This window comes from Aquarana catesbeiana, linkage group LG07, assembly GCF_042186555.1.
Source record: "Aquarana catesbeiana isolate 2022-GZ linkage group LG07, ASM4218655v1, whole genome shotgun sequence".
Classification (NCBI taxonomy): Eukaryota; Metazoa; Chordata; class Amphibia; order Anura; family Ranidae; genus Aquarana; species Aquarana catesbeiana.
The window spans coordinates 16,293,089-16,312,386 of NC_133330.1; the positions used below are offsets into that span (position 1 = coordinate 16,293,089).

General features: G+C 45.7%; 1 protein-coding gene across 3 annotated transcripts in view; it reads right to left on the bottom strand.

The window, feature by feature from the left end:
- Positions 1-19,298, bottom strand: part of MST1R (macrophage stimulating 1 receptor) — an 80,978-nt gene extending 61,680 nt beyond the window's left edge. The window contains exon 1 of one of the 3 annotated variants that reach the window (XM_073591664.1): positions 19,143-19,298. The gene's annotated coding sequence lies outside the window, so the exon portion shown is untranslated. Of the gene's footprint in view, positions 1-2,180; positions 2,198-18,910; positions 19,069-19,142 lie in introns of those variants that run through there. The other 2 variants (XM_073591665.1, XM_073591666.1) reach the window with 2 other exon arrangements.

The following is a 19,298-nucleotide window of genomic DNA, read 5'->3' on the forward strand; positions in this document are numbered from 1 at the left end:
GGGGGCCCCTTCTGGGTTTCTTGCACCGGGGGGGCCCCTGAAGGTCCTAGTTACGCCTCTGATTTTTGCCAACATGTCAGGCACAAAAGCTTGTTGGACGAATGCTCCTTGCATTCGATGTTCACACAATGGGAAATTTCCTCTTGGTGGGACTTTTGAGGGCAGGAGTCTCAAAACGATGCATCAAGACAGTATAAATAATAATTATATTTTATTAAAATATAATTATTATTTATACTGTGTTGATACATCGTTTTGAGACTCCTGCCCTCAAAAGTCCCACCAAGAGGAAATTTCCCATTGTGTATTCGTATATAGGGATGTGGGCAAGGTGTCTCTTTCCACCAAGTACCAGTCACTAACCTATGGTCTTGCATTCGATGTTAGTTTGTGCGGTGTCACCCAACGCTGCCCGACTTCGTTCCTTTTTTACCCTCCCCCTCTGCCAAGCCTGTAGATCGGTGCCAGGATCTGCACACCCGGGCGGATGACTAGTAAGGAGAGTTTCATATTGAGGTGGGAGGAAAAAAATCCCCAGATCTCACCTCGTCATTAGAATAAGAATACATCACTATACAGAGCCAGCTGTCACCTGCGGCCCAACCCTTCCCGCATTCCTGGCCTGTGATTACAATCCAGCAACATGCACATTCCTCAGCCCCGGGGAGGGGCTGTTCCTGCCTGGGGGGGGAGAATATCTGCCCCACTCACAGGTTCACTGATTAACCCTTTCACGGCTGAGAAGGCCTATTCATTATCTAATACAGGGCTTAGGAACCCTACTCATGGATCTACTCATGGATCTTCTCATGGATCTTCTCATGGATCTACTCATGGATCTACTCATGGATTTGCTCATGGATCTTCTCGGATCTTCTCATGGATCTTCTCATGGATCTCATAGCCCAACACCCCATACACACTATTATGCCCCGTACACACGATCGGACATTGATAGGACATTCCGACAACAAAATCCATCATTTTTTTTTCCCCGACGGATTTTGGCCCAAACTTGTCTTGCATACACGCGGTCGCACAAAGTTGTCGGAAAAATCTGATCATTCTGAACGCGGTGACGTAAATCACGTACGTCGGGACTATAAACGGGGCAGTAGCCAATAGCTTTCTGTCTCTTAATTTATTCTGAGCATGCGTGGCATGCGTGGCATGCGTCGGAATCGTCCACACACGGTCGGAATTTACGCGAACGGATTTTGTTGTCGGAAAATTTTTATATCCTGCTCTCAAACTTTGCGTGTCGGAAATTCCGATGGAAAAAGTCAGATGGAGCCCACACACACGATCGGAATTTCCGACAACAAGCTCCGATCGCACATATTCCATCGGAAAGTCCGACCGTGTGTACAGGGCATAAGAGTTTTCAATTTGTATGTAATCAGGCAGGCCCCTCGCACTACATGGTTTTGGTAAATCTGAAGACAAAAATCTGCAGAAAAATCTAATAGTGTGTATGGGGGTCTTTTATGGCCTGTACACACGATCCAAATATTGTACGATAGCTCTTACGTCTTTTTTCACTTAATATTCGCAAGTAGAAATTGAATAGGTATTTTTAGTCACAAAAATTCTCATATGACAGAAAAAAAAAAAAAAAAAAAAAAAAAAAAATCGGAATTGATGTCATGTGTTGTAATGTACTTGTATTGTATTTTTCGGACGACAACTGTACTGACTAAACGAAAATCATACGATGAAAATTTTAGCGCTTGTCCGATCGAATAATAATGAGTTGAACTGTCGTGATCGGCTCTCGAAAGTAGTGTACACAAAACGAAAATCGTGCGATCCTTCCTCGGACGTCAGTTTTCGTACGATATTCGGATCGTGTGTACAGGCCATTCGAAATACCTTAAGGTCGATTTACTAAACCGGGAGGAGAGTGCAAAATCTGGGGCAGCTGTGCGTGGGAGCCAATCAGCTTCCAGGTTTTATTGTCGGAGCTTAAATTGAAGAAGCTGAAGTGAGAAGCTGATTGGCTCCCACGCACAGCTGAGTTTTTGCACTCTCCGGTTTTAGTACATCAACCCCAGCGAGTCTTCGCACCCATCACTCCTTCTGCTTTGCTTTTCCTGCATATCGACGCAAGTTTTGCTGGATTTTTATGTGTTAAAACATATAACAAGACACAAAAACTGAACGAAAACAGTAAAACGCACCTTGATTTATAATAATATGACAGTGTGACTCCGGACAACGCCGGTTTCTCCCTCGCGGCTTGATGCCGAGACAAGTATTTCTGCAACATCTGTTTCTGTAGGTTGTGATGAAAACAACATAACTTTATTTAAATCGGGGGACTCCAAACTTTTCAGTAGGAGGGCCAAAAAATAAATAAATAAATCACTTTTATAAATGAAGGAGTCCTGATAATGTCAGGATCCCTGACGGAGTCCCCCTTACATCAGAGTCCCCATTGGAGTCCCTCCTTACATCAAAGCTCTCATCAGATTGATCCCCCTTACACCACAGACCCCCCCCTTTACATCAGGGCCTCCTGCAAAAGGCCTCCTCTTACATCAGTAGAGTTTCCCTTACATCAGAGTCCTCACCAGAGTCTTCCTTACATCAAGTTCCCCATCAGAGTCCTCATCAGATGCCCCCCTTTACTCCAGGGTCCCTGTCAAAGTCCCTCCTTACATCAGAGTCTTCATCATAAAGTCTCCCCCAAAAAGCCTGCCCTTACATCAGAGTTCCCCCTTACATCAGGGTCCCCAGTAGAGTCTCCCTTACATCAGATTCCCCATTGGAGTCCCTCCTTATATCAGGGCTGCATAAAAAAAAAGAAAAAAAAAAAGTCTCTTCTTACATCGGAGTCTTCCTTATATGAGAGTCCTCATCAGAGTCTTCCTAACATCAGGGGGCACCATCAGGGTCCCAATCGGATTCCCTTTTTATATTAGGGTCCCAATCTAATTCCTCCTTTACATCATGGTCCCCATCAAGTCCCCCACTTACATCAGGGTCCCCCTTACATAAGAAACCCCCCTTTATATCAGGGTCCCCATCAGAGTCCCCCTTACATAAAAAACCCCCCTTTATATCAGGGTCCCCATCAGAGTCCCCCTTTTACATCAGGGTCTCCATCAGAGTTGCCCTTACATAAGAACCCCCTTATATCAGGGTCCCCATTCCCCATCAGAGTCCCCCTTACATAAGAACCCCCCTTTATATCAGGGTCCCCATCAGAGTTCCTCTTTTACATCAGGGACCCCATCAGAGTCCCCCTTACATAAGAACCCCCTTTATATCAGGGTCCCCATCAGAGTTCCCCTTTTACATCAGGGTCCCCATCAGAGTTCCCCTTTTACATCAGGGTCCCCATCAGAGTTCCCCTTTTACATCAGGGACCTCTTCAGAGTTCCCCTTTTACATCAGGGACCTCTTCAGAGTTCCCCTTACATAAGAACCCCCTTTATATCAGGGTCCCCATCAGAGCCCCCCTTACATAAGAATCCCCCCTTTATATCAGGGTCCCCAGAGTTCCCTTTTTACATCAGGGACCCTATCAGAGTCCCCCTTACATAAGAACCTCCCTTTATATCAGGGTCCCCATCAGAGTTCCCCTTTTACATCAGGGTCCCCATCAGAGTTCCCCTTTTACATCGGGGTCCCCCTTACATCCGCCTTTACATTATTTGTTGTATTTTTCACCCCCTTCTCCTTTGGCATTGCCAGTCTCCTTATGTCTGCTTTTCACCATTTCTCCTACTTTGACTTTGTAACTTTTTTTTTTTTTAATTGTTTTAATTTTTTATAAATCTGAAGAAAAAAGAGAAAATCAAAAAGTACAACCAGAGAATTGGCCCCTAGGAGATGGTTGTAATGAAATCAGGTGTTCCAGCAGATTAGGCGACCCGTCAGATTCTGTAACGGAAGTAACGTTCAGTGGCCGCCATCTTGCTACACCCCCCCCCCCCCCCCACTCCTCCACAGAAAGGATTTCTCCCTGGTGGCTTCTCTTTGAGTGTAGTGGGGGCTGGGCAGAGAACCGCCATCCGCACAGCCTGACTTCGCCCATTTGTGGAATCACTGGGGTTCACTTCAGGTAAATTAACGAATGGGAGTCATATAGATGCAGCACAAAACGCCCGTCATTGTCATAAAACACGCCACACCATACAGGGGCGCCATAACATACAAAATGTGACATATATCACATAGGAGGCCCAGAGGAGACAGGAGAGCCTTTAGGTTCCCATAATCGAAGGCGCCAAGTGGGGTCTACATGACATAAACCAACAACGTCCAACAGAAAGCGTCATAAATGTAAACACATGTTTATTAAACACGGAGCTCTACTTTATAGACCCGACCCGCAGGCGCTCACCATTTGTACCAACAGACCCCTTTCAAAGGTCCTTGTAAAGATTCCCCAACTTTATAGAGAAGTAGTAAGAAGATCAACTCAACATAATCTCACTGAAAGTACATTCTGCTTTCCCCTCATCAAAAAAGACAAAACACATCTGGATATACCACATGTGTCAAACACAAGGCCCGCGAGCCAAATCCGGCCCCCCCAGGTCATTTCATGTGGCCCTCGCACCTCTCCTGCAGTTGTGGCATCCTCCTCATATCCATCCCCACCTTCTCTCAGCAGTCGGCGGCAGAAAGGAGGACAGAACTCCTCCACCCGATCCTGCTCTTCTCTGTGCAGAATCATCCCTGCCCCCTCCTTGTCTCAGCAGTTAGCAGCAGAGAGGAGGACAGAACTCTTCCTACAGATCCTGCGCCTTTCTCTGCAGCTTCCCCGTCTCCGCATTCAGCAGACTCCGGCACCTGACTTCAGCCCCCCTCTGGTCCTCCTCCAGACCCTGCACTCTCTGCGTCCCAGCTCCACCCTGTCTTTATTCCTGGCAGCAGCACAAAGGAGGGGGGGGTGCACGGTGATGTAAGGGGAGGGTGAGTGACTCGACTTCTGAGGGTGGGGGGGGTGGGGGCTCTTGACATCTGATGTAAGGGGGGGGGGGGGATGGGGTGCTCTGGACATCTAGTCTTACAGATACAACCGGCCCTTTGAGGGCAACCATAATGCTGATGCGACCCCCCAATGAAATTTAGTTTGACGCCCCCCTGGGATATACTGTATATCAGGCAGAGCCTGGGTCCTACTTATCAACTATTAACCCTTTCACTGGAATAGCCGTTATTGCATTTTTCGCTCGCATTTATGAATTCATTTTAGGCCCCAAGTGCCGGTTCACACCAGCGCTCCCTGCGAGGTCGCATGCGATTCGCACCGCAAATCACATGCGATGCCCGTGCGATGAGATTTCAGCCATACAGATTGTATGGCAGATATTGCATCGCGTCCGGACCAAAACTCGCACAGGACCCCTTTTTTTGCAGTGAGTTTTTCAACGTTTTTGCAATAGCGTTTAACCTTTTTTTTTTTTTTTTTTTTTTTTTTTTTTTTTTTACACCAATTGATCAAAAATGTTAAAAAAAAAAAAAATAAAAAAAAATATATATATATATATATATATATATATATATATATATATATATATATATATATATATATATATATATATATATTTATTATCTATCTGACTCTGTCCATTCACATAACTGAAACATTGTAACCTGTGATTCCGATGTCTCAGTTTATGAATGGAGAGGAGCCTCTGTCTCTTCTCCATTCATTTTCAGTGCAGCTGAGGAAACGTGTCCTCAGTCCCTTTCCCTGTCTCCAAGAGGAGATGTCAGGGGTCTGTTAAGACCCCTGATATCTTACCAAAGCCCCCTAACAGGGCTAATAATAATAATAATAAAAGAAAAGAATTACAATAAATGATAATTTCTTTCTAATTGTAAAAAATAATGAAAAATAAAATAAAAAAAAAAAAAACAAAAAAAAAAAAAACACACACTGACACTGTCCACTCCCCCCCCCCCCCCTTTATAAAAAGAACGCATTGTAAAAAACACATAACAAAATAAATTGTAAAAAATAATAAAAAAAAAATAAAATTGTAAAAAATAAAATTGTAAAAACAAAAAACTACTGACACACCTGTCACTGTCACATGACACTAAAAAAAAAAAAGTATCGGTAATCTGTATCGGCGAGTACTTGGAAAAAAGTATTGGTACTTGTACTCAGTCTTAAAAAAGTGATATTGGAACAACCCAAATAATTTATATTGATAGATATACACACACACACACATTTTATTGTTATTAATCAAAATAACATGTAATAATAAGCCCTCATGCACACAGGCTGTTAAAATAACGTTATGAAAACGCCAGTATCTTTGCAGTGATTTTTTTTAACTTTTTTCAGCTTTTTTCAGCGTTTTTGCAATAGCGTTTTTGAGCGTTTTTCCACGTTAGCGTTTTTTAGCGTTTTTTTTTCAAAATTTTTTTTTTTTTTTTCAATGGATCAAATGGTGAATGACGTTTTTGAGTGTTTTTCAGCGTTTTTCAGCGTTAGAGCTTTTTTACAGCTGAAAAACGTCTCTCAGAACCCACTGGTCCTGGGTTTTTTTTACAGCTTAAAAACGCCTATGCCACTTGCAGCTCAAAAACGCCTAGGTAGGCATGAAGCCATAGACTAACATAGACAGGCCTTTTTAAGCTGCAAAAAAAGCAGCTGTAAAAACGTCCGTGTGCATGAGGACTAATAACAAATAGTTGGTATTTATGTATTATTGTTATTTTACTATTACTAATAACAAAAATAACCATAATGTGGTAATAGCATTTGTACCAATTACACGGCTAGAAAGGTGAAGGGGCCACACCTCAGATTGTCCATCACCCTTGGAAAGCTCCAGCCTCGGGGCTGCAGACGGTGATCTGTCTCGGCACGCCGTCCTGACATCACCCCGCCACAGGCTGCGCCTTCCAGGGCTCACACACACCGCAGTTTCCTTAGTGTTGTTGACAATGGAACATGACGTGAGCAAAACATACAACAACATGTACAGCCTCATATATAGAGGCCACTTCCGGGAACACTTTTCACTTCGTGGTTTTCTAAACCTCATTGTGGCGAATGCCGAGACCCGATTCCTGTAGGCCTAGCGCCGAAGACGGCCGCTGCTCATTGTAGCTTATTCCGAGCCATTGGTTGTATTGAAGAATTGTCAATGGTGTGCCATATGTCGTTTTTTTTTACAACAACGTGTAACATGGATTAAAGCTTTACTTTTAGTCTTGGATGGGAGTATGGAAGGATGAGCGCTCAACCTGCGGCCCTCAAGCTATTGCGGAAAACTACAAGTCCCATCGTGCCTCTGCCTTTGGGGAGTCATGCCTGTAACGGTCAGCCTTGCAATGCCTCATGGGACTTGTAGTTCCGCAACAGCTGGAGGGCCGCAGGTTGAGCACCCATCAGGTTTTTATTGATGTCGGCGTCTCTGCTGGGGAGCTTCACCCTATATTTGTCACCAAGACAGTAAAACCAAAAATTTGAGAAGTGACACCAGAATAGGCAAGAAACCGTCCAATGGGCTTGCCTGGGAACTTGCCGACTTTTTCTCTCCTTTTGCCGGGGGGGACCGGTCTCGACTCCGCCCCCCTCCTGTCGTTGTTTCTACAGGCAGTCTGTAGTAGGTGGAGCCTGCCGGGACCTTCCCACCGCTCTGATCTCTGCACAGGCTATGTACGGCACATTGGGCGCACCTGAGAACTTGGCGGCTTTTTCCCGGAGATGTCGGGATTTCTCCAGGCGCTGGCCTTCATTCTATAGGAGCGAGGTCAGCGTTCCTCTCTAGCCACCCTACATCCCTCTGAGCCACTCAGGGCCCCTTAGTTTAATGCACCCCGCAGAGCTTCCCCTAAAGATGGCATAGCAGCTCTACTTGGACTGACCACACCGATGCAACTGCATTTTTTTTTTTCCCATTGATGCCGACACATGGGCATTTTTTTCCCCCACTGACACCAATGCCGCGGCATTTTCCCTACTAGTGATGCTCATGCCACCATTTTTTTTTCCCTTTGCCTAGCCTAACCCCATATATTAATGTGGGACAGCATGTGCACCCCTATAATTCACTGGGGGTGTGCCACAACTATTGCATACCTCCCAACTTTTTGAGATGGGAATGAGGGACACCTATCAGCAAAAGTATGCAGGCATAGGATACACCCCTTGCCACGCCCCCTTAAAAGGAGAATTGTACAAAAAAATAAGATTGGTTAAACCCACAAGTGCTTTTTTTACCACCAATATTCCTTCATATTGGCTTTTGGAATTTACAAATGCAGCAATTTAGAAATCAGATGAAAAGGTTTAGCGCCGGGAAACACTTTTTGAAAGATAAAAAGTGCATTTTATAAACATCTATATAGATCAGACCAAAATGAGGGACAAGTGAGGAGGAAAGAGGGACAGAGGGACATTGCTCCAAATCAGGGACAGTTGGGAGGTATGCTATTGGCTCTAGTGCTACCGTTGCATGAATTTTGGTGCGATGTACTGCATTTGCCGTTATTGAGCCCTCCCCCTGCTCTACCCTTGCCTCCTAGGCAGTGGCGGCCCGTCCATTAGGGGCGCCTGGGCGCCGCCCCCCTCTCTCTCCAGCCACCCCCCCTATATGCAGTGGATAGAGTCATTCACCAACGAGGTGTGTGTTAGTGCCGCTCCACCGGCGGCCTGGGGGGGGGGGGGAATTGTTTGCCGCCCCCCCCCCCCAAAAAAGGACCCCATTAGCCGCCACTGCTCCTAGGTATGCCGCTGGGGACACCTGTTCACTTTGGAGCATTTTTATTTATTTTTTTTTTATTTTTTTACAATGTCGCTTGCATTTTTTTTTTTTAATCACTTATTGCTGTCACGAGGAATGTAAACATCCCTTTTGACAGCAATAGGCATGTGACAGGTACTCTTTATGGAGAGATCTGGGGTCTATAAGACCCCAAATCCCTCCTCTGCCCTTAAAAGCATATGATTACACCAAAAATAAATAAATAAATAAATCGGTGAGATCAAATGCTTTTCATTTGTAAAAATGGCGCCATTTACATCCGGGTAAACCAGAAGCGATGCAAGGTCATCGCTTCCGGGTTACTATATATAATAGAGCCCAACAAAGCCGATTGGGTCTTTGTTGGGCTCTACAGTCAGCCAGCAGAAGCACCAGCTGGTTGATCAGGACTCTTGGTGGGATGGAAGATCTCCAGCGGCGGCCAGTCCATAAGGGGCGCAGGGGTGCCAACCCCCAATCTCCATGCGAGGTGCCGGACACAGATTTCTACAAGTTTTTTTTTTTTGTTTTTTTTTTAAAGCACATGATTAGAACCAGAGGCTCTAATTGGCTTCAAAAAGGTTGGGCTCGGGGCGCAGAGCACTGTGCCCCGAGCCCACCCGTTTTTGACATTAGCGAATCAACATTCGCTGTTATCTTCCTGCTCCTCCTCCCGGCCAGTCAGGACAGGAAACAGGTCTTAAGACCCGATTGGGTAGGAGGAGAAGCCGGGGAAGCCGCCCGCGACCTGGATGGGGCAAGTGCGGACCTGGCGTGGGTTCATTGGACCCAGGCAGCACTTTGAGAGGGGCAGCAAATTAAACCACAGCCGCCTCTCCTTCTCTTTACCCAGCAAATTGACGACCAAGATTTTTTTTCCAGCAGTTTTGTGTGTAATGACGACAACTGCCTCCCGGGCCGCTCCACCCACCCCTATACTACCCTAGCCTGCCCCTATACTATCCTAGCCCGCCCATATACTACCCCAGCCTGCCCGCTATACTACCCCCATTCTGCCCCTATACTACCCTTGCCCACCCCTATACTGCCCTAGCCTGTCCATATACTAACCTAGCCTGCCCCCTATACTACCCCAGCCTGCTCCCTATACTACCCCAGCCTGCCCCCTATACTACCCCAGCCTGCCCCCTATACTACCCCAGCCTGCCCCCTATACTACCCTAGACCACCCCTTGGAATTAAACATCATGGTATGCAATATAAATTTTCATCTAGACAAGATGCTGTTGCATGTAAATCTGCCTTCCTGATAAATTTCATTTTAGTTTTAAATTATCATGATATAAAATAATGGATGTGGGGGCCTTTTGGTGGGCGTGATTTTTTTTGGGGGGGGGGGGCAGCATTTCATTCTTGGACCCAGGCAGCACAATGTCTTGGGCCAGCCCTGGGGGGAGGGGGGGCTGTTTGCTGCCAAAAAATGGAGCACCAGCCACCAATGGAGATCCCTCCTGCTGCTTGTGAATACAATCCAGAGGCTAGGTAGCCGCTAGGATTGCTTTTACTAGAGAACCAAGCATCAGCTCTAAAAAGAAAAAAAAAACAAAAACAAAATGGTACTGGGATGATGCCTGTAGTATAACTACTCAAACTCCAGCGACGTACGGGCGTGCTGCTGGAGCTGAAGTGGCTACAAAGTCTATATACAGCCCGGTGATGATGTCACTGCTACTTTTACAAAGTAATATCTGGGTTGGCGAAGGCATTTTGGTGCAAACAAAGTGGATTTATATCCTTTGAGGATTATTTTTTAATTACATTTTTATCAGATTTATATTTTGAACTTGAGAATTAGGAAATGCTGAGCAATGCTGCAAATCGATGTTGTGGATTCACCTTTGTCCTTCATGCAGTTTACCTAAAAAAGGATCAATGACCGGATTGTGAGTGTCCCCCCCCCCCCCCCCCCCCCCTCTGCAGGGAGATGCTAAGGGGCCCACATACATCAGGAGACAGGCCCAGAGACGGGTCATATACTGTACAAAGGGCCAGCAATTACAGAAACTTTATTTTTTTCCCTTTGTAACAATTTAAAATGGTTTCAGGAGGTCAATTTCCTAATTTTCTTCTTTTTTAAAGTTTAAAACGTTTTCAAAAGTTTAAAAGCTGAACCCTGGGCATGAATAAAATGCACAGGTTAATGCGACTCTGTAATCACTATGACACCATCACGTGTATTATTTTGAAGGCAAGCAGTGCAAGTACATGGATTTGACCTGCTATCAGCCTATTGCAATCCATGAACAGCAGAGCTCAGACTGGGACAGGAAGAGGTAGCACAAGAAGCATGCTGATAGGGGGAGAGAGCAGAGCGACAGATCTACAAACCCCTTTGAGAGGTAGAAATATATATATATATATATATATATATATTTATTACACACACACACACACACACACACACACACACACACACACACATATAAAATTTAATTTGTGTATTTAGCAGTTTGCTTAAAGTTCAGCTTTAAAATGAGATGCCCGCCAGCAGCTCTTGCTCTGTGCTATTACTACGACTCTGGGTGATCGATCTTTGCGGCAGCTCAGCATCCAACAGGAAGGTCGGCTGCAGCTCATGCTCTTGGCAATTATCAGCAGAGAATATCTAAACTTTAATTGTTTGTATAGTCAAAACTTTTTTTTTTGTGGGAGTAAATAAAGGGTTAAAACTGCCCTCAGTGTAAATTTTTGCTGTTAGTGTCTCAGGAAAAGCTTGGATTGTCAGATTGGCGGAGCAGGAACACAGGATGACTTTGCTGTATTCCCAACACTCCTCAGTGGAGGACATAAAAGGTCACAACTTCCCGTCAGTGAGAGTGAACAGCCTGAACTTTCACTTCCCCTCATCTGTTCCATCAGAAACTGTTTATTTTCCACCTTCTGTACCCGGGACACACCGGACTACCACCTTCTGTACCCGGGACACACCGGACTACCACCTTCTGTACCCGGGACACACCGGACTACCACCTTCTGTACCCGGGACACACCGGACTACCACCTTCTGTACCCGGGACACACCGGACTACCACCTTCTGTGCCCGGGACACATGGGACTTCCACCTTCTGTGCCCGGGACACACGCCACTTCCACCTTCTGTGCCCGGGACACACGCCACTTCCACCTTCTGTACCCGGGACACACGGGACTTCCACCTTCTGTACCCAGGACACACGGGACTTCTGCCTTCTGTACCCAGGACACATGGGACTTCCACCTTCTGTACCCGGGACACACGCCACTTCCACCTTCTGTGCCCGGGACACACGCCACTTCCACCTTCTGTGCCCGGGACACACGCCACTTCCACCTTCTGTACCCAGGACACACGGGACTTCCACCTTCTGTACCCAGGACACACGGGACTTCCGCCTTCTGTACCCAGGACACACGGGACTTCCACCTTCTGTACCTGGGACACACGCCACTTCCACCTTCTGTACCCGGGACACACGGGACTTCTGCCTTCTGTACCCAGGACACATGGGACTTCCACCTTCTGTATCCTCTCTATACCCGGGACACATGGGACTCCCACCTCTCCCCCCTCCCTCCCTGCAATCTTCTGGGACACGTCACAAGTCCCAGAAGATTGCCCGGGCCATTCACAGTGCGCCTCCCACATGCCGGGCTGTGAAGCCACAGCCGGGTTACCCACAGTTAGAATGCAGGCACTGCGGAGAGGAGCGTGGCTTTGTGCGCCTGCATCGCTGGATCGTGGGACAGGTAAATGTCTGATTGTTAAAAGTCAGCAGCTACACAATGGGTGGAACTCCACTTTATTCACAAGAGTCCCCCTCTTACATCAGAGTTTCCTTTTTACATCAGACACTGCACTGTGGGGGGGGGACTCTGCAGACTCTGATGTAAGGGATGCTCTGGGAACCCCGATTTAAAGGGGGGACACTGGGAACTCTGACGTACGAAGAGAACTCCCACCTTATTGGATATTTAACTCAACGCATTGTTCAGGCAGACCCTCCCACTTCATAGTTGTCCATAATTCCAAACAGAATTGTACAATCAGATTGTGATATTTGGAGCCAACCTTACTGTTTTAGATGGCAAGCTCTTCTGTTCTGGGTTCCCATTAATAGTGTTTCAGGTTTTTATATACACAGTAGGCGAAAGCGACTTTGTACACCCTCACTTTGTACAGCGCTACAGAATTTGACACTGCTACATAAATGAATAAATATATAAATAAAATTTATTAAAATAAATTCATAATTGACCCACTATACACATAATTATTATAACAAATAAGAATAGAAAAATACAAAAAAAAAAAAAAAAAAAAGATAAAAATATAAATAATAATAATAAATATTAATAACAATATGATTATATTGATTATATTTTTTTAAAATATGTTTATTGTATTTTATTAATATTATAATGTTTAAATAATAATTATTCAAACATAATAATATTAATAAAATGCAACATAATTAAAAAAAAAACATATATACATATATATATATATATATATTTTATTATTATTCTACTATTTTATTTGTAATAATAATAATAAGAATAATAATAATAATAATAATAATAATATTAAACCCTGCTGAGCTGCCCCCTCCCAGATGAAGCATGCTGGGCCTTGTCCCCCCCCCCCCCCCCAACCCCTGGAAGTCGCTCTTCTTTGTACAGTTCGATTGGCGCAGCGGTGACTTTCGTTACGTAATCTGCTCTATGAAGGCACTTAGTGTACAGGAAGCACAGAATAAACAAGGGAGCGCCGCAAAGTGCACACATTACCGAGGAGCCAATAATGTTCAGGCTGTTCTATTACATTAGCAGAATCCCCGGGGACCCGGAGCCCAGGGTGGTGGTGGGGGGGCCCCCAGGGAGCACAATCTGATCTCCTGTGTATCCAAAAAACATCACAGATGTTCCCTCCAGCTGCTCTTGTGGGTCTTCATTTCTGTCATTCATGGTGCGCAGTACAGGGAGCCTACGCCTCTGCCTGTAGAACTACAAGTCTCAGCATGCCCTGCCACCTTTAATACGCCATCTACAGGTGAACACTGCTGGCTGGAGACAGACCGGTCAGTGGACTCAGATGGCAGACTGAGATCCCAAGCTGACATTTTTCTCTAGGCTTCTGTCTTGGGTTGGCCATACACAGCCCAACCACTCCATTCCTTCACATTCCAGCGACGATCGAGCAATGACGGGTTAAATCAGAGAAAAGAAGGATGTGTGTTTGCATGACGGTTATTCACTTCCTTCCTTTTTTAGCACTAAAAATAATGTTGTTAGAGAGAGATATATATATATATATATATATATATATATATATATATATATATATATATATATATATAATATATATATATATATCTCTATCTCTAAAGGGTTCCTGCTCATTTATAAACTGACACATAGTAAACACAGTTTCTTATGCTTCAGTGATGAATGGACACAGGAGTGATCAGTACCGATCAGTCACTGTGTTAATTCAGGAAAGGGAGGGGCCAATAAATTATATATTTACTGGCCCCTTCCCCCCGCTCTCCATCCTGAAACATCCCCCTGTGTGCCCACAGAGGCTGCCGGTGGGAGAGGAGGGAAGCCGGGAGCGCTGCGGGGGGGGGGGGTAAGGGACACACACGGGGGCCCCGGACAGCAGATGGAAGAGGTGCATGTGCTAGAACGAACCCCCTGTAGTGCAGCCAGAGGGAGAAGCTGGCAGCGCTTCAGGGGGGTAAGAATAAGAATATCGGTGTGTGCAATAAGACAGTACAGCCGGACTTCCTACTCAGCAGGGTCCCGGGTCCCCCTTTTGAACTGATGGGGGCCGGGCCCACTACAGGAGGGCTGGTTGTACTGCCTTATCAGTGGACCTGTATATACATACACTGTATATATACATATACTTTGGGGCTGATTTACTAAAACTGGTACACTCAGAATCCGGCACAGCTGTGCATAGTAACCAATCAGCTTCCAGGTTTTATTGTCAAACCTAATTGAACAAGCTATAGTTAGAAGCTGATTGGCTACCATGTACAGCTGCACCAATCAGCTTTTTGTACCACCACCTCCTCCCTTTAGAATGTAAGCTCTACGAGCAGGGCCCTCCTGTACCTTTTGTATTGAACTGTAATTGTGTTGTCCCCCTTATACATTGTAAAGTGCTGCGTAAACTGTTGGCGCTGTATAAATCTCGTATTATAATAATAATAATAATAATAATAATAATAATATAGCTTGTTCAATTAGGTTTTGACAATAAAACCTGGAAGCCGATTGGTTACTATGCACAGCTGCACCAGATTCTGTGTGCTCCAGATTTAGGCCCCTTTTCACACTTGTGCAACTTGTCCTGCGACTTGGGACAGCAGAGTCGCATGACAAGTTGGACTGGTACCCCACTATTTCCAATGGAGTACCATTCATATCTGTGCAACTTCAAAAAGTAGCCCCTGTCCAACTTAGGTCCGACTCAAGATTACACACAGGCGTCGCTTAAAGTCGCATCAAAGTCGCGGCAAAAATTGCGGAAAATATTTGCTGCAAAATTAGCGCAACTTTCAGGTGGCACAAGTGTGAATGGGGCCTTAATAATAATCTATATATACACAGTATGAGATTTAATATGTAGCATCTTTTGGATTTCATAGCTTTAGTTCCTCCTATGACCCGCCTTCAGTCTGCCCAATCTGGGGAGGAAGTCAGTTGACCCGGGCTGTAGGAGGAAACCGCATAAACACGGCAATCTTTCCTATTTATGGAGAAGTAGATCACCGACCTTCAGGCTGGGTTCACGCCTATGTGATGCCAGACATCGCATGTGATTCGCACCGCATTGCTGTGCACATGACATGCGATGTCTGTGCGATGCGAATTCAGCCATGCAGTTTGTGCAGCTGAAATCACATCACATTGGTGCAGGACCCCCTTTTTTTTTTTTTTTTTCGGCACTAGAATCGGATCGCATGGGGTGTCCAGACCCAACGCGATCCGATTTCACAGTTTGCACTGCTATCTGAGATGCCAAACCCCACCCCCTCCCCCCACCCTATTCATGATGTGCAAGGATCCTACGCCCAGCAATCACTGGCTTGTAAAAAAATCACTGCCGCTATCACTACTCCTGTCAGCTTTGTAAGAGAAGAAAGGCGCCCCCCATCCCTACAGTAAACAGTAATTACCTTTTGTATCACTTCACCCTCATTAGATTGTAAGCTCTAATGAGCAGGTCCCTCTGATCCCTCCTGTATTGAATTGTATTGTGACTGTAATGTCTGCCTTGATTTTGTAAAGTGCTGCGCAAACTGTTGGTACTAAATAAATCCTGTATAATAATAATAATAATAATAATAATAATAATAATAATAATAATAATAAACCAGTGCGCCCGGGGCAGCTTCCCCTCCCGCCCACCCTTGTCCCGGCCCTGAATATGGAGGACAGACCTATTCAACCCAGCAAATCACACAGGTCCTTTTATTACATACACTATATTGTCAAAAGTATTGGGACGCCTGCCTTTACATGAACTTTAATGGCATGAATGAATGAGTGACTTGTATAGCGCCACCTATGCAAACTGAATCGCCTCAGGGCGCTTTTGCCGCCGATCCATCTGCGGTATAGCGCGGTCCTTTGCCCCATGGGGTCCCGACACGCTTACAAACATACACACACATATTTGGCCGCCCAGTCTTAGTCCTAAGGGGTCAATATTGAGTTGGCTCCGCCCTTTGCAGCTATAACAGCTTCAACTCTTCTGGGAAGGCCGTCCACAAGGTTTAGGAGTGTGTCTATGGAATGTTTGACCATTCTTCCAGAAGGAAGGTCAGGCACTGATGTTGGACGAAAAGGCCCGGCTCGCAGTTTCTACTCCAGTTTATCCCGAAGGTGTTCTATCGGGTTGAGGTCAGGACTCTGTGCAGGCCAGTCAAGTTCCTCCGCCCCAAACTCGCTCATCCATGTCTTTATGGACCTTTGTGCACTGGTCCAAATCATTTGGTGGAGGGGGGGGGGGGGGGATATGGTGTGGGGCTGATTTTCAGGGGTTGGGCTTGGCCCCTTAGTTCTAGTGAAGGGGAACTCTTAAAGCATCAGCATACAAAGACAATTTCATGCTCCCAACTTTATGGAAAAAGTTTGGGGATGGCCCCTTCCTGTTTCAACATGACTGCGCACCAGTGCACAACGCAAGGTCATTTCTAAAAATGTGGCTCAATCACACAATTTTAACGCCCAGCAACCACAAGTCTAAAGGAGCCCTAAGCCCTGGTTCACACCAGTGCGACTTGTCATGCGATTTGATAGTCACAAGCTGGACGCAGGCAAAGCCCTAATCGCCCGTGTGAATGTAGCCTAAGGCTATTTTTAAATGTGCATCTAAGCTGCCGCTCCTCCTAAAATCTGCGTTCATATCGCTTGTCAGATACGTTTAACAGGTGGTGATGAGGCCCTGCCTGCTGCCCAAAAGGGGGGTGGTTGGGTTCTAAAAACGTGGCTCAACCACATGTTTTTAAACACCCAGCAACTACAAAAGTCGAAACGAGCTCTAAAGACCTGGTTCACAGCAGTGCAACTTGACAGTTCAATGTCGCATTGACAAGTCGTACCCCAGTTGCAGCAATGGAACCGTTCAAATCACAAAAGTTTTCTGTACTATTTCTGTGCAACTTCAGCGTCGACTTGCATTGACATCCGTTAAATGAAGAAGTCGCACAGATGTCAGCAAGCAGCACATGAAATTGTACTGACTTCAAAGTCGCACTGGTGTGAACCAGGGCTAAAGGAGATTGTACAGTGTGTGGTCAGCGTAAACGTTCCCTTCTCACAGTCAGATGGTGTACACTTGGCACTTCTATTGGGTTGCACAGGAGACGTGGGGCGACCACCGCAGAGGTGGGTTCATATATACAGTGATAAACCATTCCTTCTCTAGAATACCTATCACACACATAAAGATTGCTCTGCGATGAGATGGCATATTCTGTTTGCATGAACCTTCGACTGATCTGCTGCCGTCATTGGGGTCCAACCAGGACCGACCCATCGAAGGTTCCACCTGAAGCATGAATTGTTTATAAAGATCAAAGTATCGCATACAGGGTCCAACCAGGACCAACTCATCAAAAATTCCTCCTGAAACGTGAACAGTTTCTGAAGATCAAAGTGTCGCATACAAGGTCCAACCAGGACTGACCCATTGAAGGTTCCTCCTTAAACCGGACCTGTTCCTGAAGATCAAAGTATTGCATACAGGGTCCAACAAGGACTGACTCAAAAGGTTCCTCCTGAAATATGAACAGCTCCTGAAGATCAAAGTATCGCATATAGGGTCCAACCTGGACCGACCCATCGAAGGTTCCTCCTGAAACGTGAACTGTTCGTAAAGATCAAAAGTATCACACATGGCATGTTTCCCAACTCCAGTCCTCAAGTACCCCCCAATTAGGTCACGTTTTCTGGATTTCCCTCAGATGAAACAGTTGTAGTAATTACTAAGCCAGTAAAACTGATCAAATCACCTGTGCAAAATAATGGAAAGCCTGAAAACATGACCTGTTGGGGTATTTGAGGACTGGCGTTGAGAAACATTGGCATACAGGTCCAACCAGGACCGACCCATCGAAGGTTCCTCCTGAAACATAAACTGTTCGTGAAGATCAAAGTATCGCATATAGGGTCCAGCCAGGACCGACCCATCGAAGGTTCCTCCTAAAACGTGAACTGTTCCTGAAGATCAAAGTATCGCATACAGGGTCCAGCCAGGACCAACCCATCGAAGGTTCCTCCTAAAATGTGAACTGTTCCTGAAGATCAAAGTATCGCATACAGGGTCCAGCCAGGACCGACCCATCGGAGGTTCCTCCTGAAACATGAGCTGTTCGTGAAGATCAAAGTATCGCATACAGGGTCCAGCCAGGACCGACCCATTGAAGGTTCCTCCTGAAACATGAGCTGTTCGTGAAGATCAAAGTATTGCATACAGAGTCCAACCAGGACTGACCAATCAAAGGTTTCTTAGAAACATTAACTGTTAGCGAAGATCGAAGTATCACATACAGGTATGAAGACCACGATCACATTACACATCAGGACAACGATAGAATCTCGACTGGTAATATTCTACAGGTGAGCTCACAATCAATAAATCATGAAGTTAAAGGAAAGATAGATTACGTACCCTCAGATCTTCATAATGGAGACTCAATAGGTAGCAAAAACTTCAGGTGAAACCAAAAACTCAACTATAAATCCCAGCGTCCTGCCCGTCCCAGCGCCAGTACTCCCAGAAGTGAGGATCCGCTCGGAAAATCTCAATTCTTAGAAAATCCAGGAAAATTCTCGTCATCAATCATTTCCTACACACCCAGAAAACTGGCTGGCAGGATTCCAGCACAGGAGGAGGCACTTACCTGGCCAAGGCAGGTCCTGCTGGGTATTGTCCAGTGGTCAGCAGGGGGGGTCTCTCTCACTCTCCAGAGGTGGGAACTGGATCTTCAGGTTTCCCACAGGACACAACGAAGGGGTGGGGGGGAGGAGGAGGTGCTGCTGGTATTTCTCGGCTGGTT